The sequence below is a fragment of the Capsicum annuum genome, chromosome 5 (assembly GCF_002878395.1).
Source record: "Capsicum annuum cultivar UCD-10X-F1 chromosome 5, UCD10Xv1.1, whole genome shotgun sequence".
NCBI classification, from domain to species: domain Eukaryota; kingdom Viridiplantae; phylum Streptophyta; class Magnoliopsida; order Solanales; family Solanaceae; genus Capsicum; species Capsicum annuum.
The window spans coordinates 77022299-77023488 of record NC_061115.1 but is presented as its reverse complement, the minus strand read 5'-3'; the positions used below and the strand labels follow the sequence as shown (position 1 = coordinate 77023488).

General features: G+C 33.3%; 1 pseudogene; it reads right to left on the bottom strand.

The window, feature by feature from the left end:
• Positions 1–282: 282 nt before the first annotated feature.
• Positions 283–921, bottom strand: LOC124898513 (annotated as a pseudogene).
• Between the last annotated feature and the right edge of the window lie 269 nt (positions 922–1190).

Here is a 1190-nt window from a genome sequence, read left to right as displayed (position 1 = left end):
GATTGAGGGAATATCTTTTCATCGCTATAAGGAAGATAAAGTTTGACAAATTTTGTGTAGTTTGTGATTGGATTTAAATGTTAAGGTTTTCTCTAGAATAAATATTTCTCTTAATAGATCTCTTCTTGTTCCTCAATCTCAGAAGAATACAACATTTTATTATTATAAGTTCTCTATTCCAAACATTTACTGAAAGTAGACAACAAGTTTTAAATATTAATGCAGGCATCACTCTTTCCTTTTTCCTTTCCCTTAGTCTTACCTATCACTAGTGGTTACTCCCTATCTGATGCACCCCTTTTTAATTCCTAGAGAGATCCACACAAAAACATTAGTCTTTTTGAGGTTAATGTTCTCAATGGTACATCAATTATTCGATGTCATTTTTGTTCCGCAAAAGAATGGAGGAAATGTAATGAAACCTGTGACGGCTACCTAATAACCACCTTTTACTTTATCATTAATAAAACCTTTTACTTTTGCATTCATTCACAAAATTTTGTTCAGTTCTATCCAAGCTAGATTTTTTCTAAATATTCGTGGATGAAGAAGAAGCGGTTCACCAACCACTACACCTGTAGATCCTACATAGTCATTCAAACTGGAGGTTGCTCGCTCTTTGATCAGTGATTCACTGGCCAATATATTAATGAATAATCTCTCCAAAATCTTCTCTTTGATCAGTGATTCACCGGCCACTAGATCCAGGAATCCGAACCTATTCACAAACCTAGTGGATCGGTTGATTTGAACTCATGTAGGATTATCTTCCATACAAATTCAGGGAGTACCAAGTCCTATATCCACCAAGATATTTCTTCCCTTAAGCTTAAAACATTAGATCATAAGTCCTTTACCCTACATAAGAAAAAAAATCGAATTAGATCTTGGAAATAATCAACTCAAATAGATTCTCATCATAACCTTTTCTCTGATCAAGCTTATCATAACCTTTTTTATCTTCTTCTTTGTGTTCTATTTATAAAAAACATTTATAAATTCCTCGCCGGTTTAGAATTCAAACAAAAAATGGCTAAACAATCAATTAGTGATATACTTTCTATCGCCAAAAGATTATATCTTCCTCTCTTGGTAAAGAGAGCCTCCATTTTGAGTTCAACAAAGTGAAAGAATAAATTCGATCATTCAAGTCAGATAGCATTTATCTACGCTAGGATCCAACCTACAAG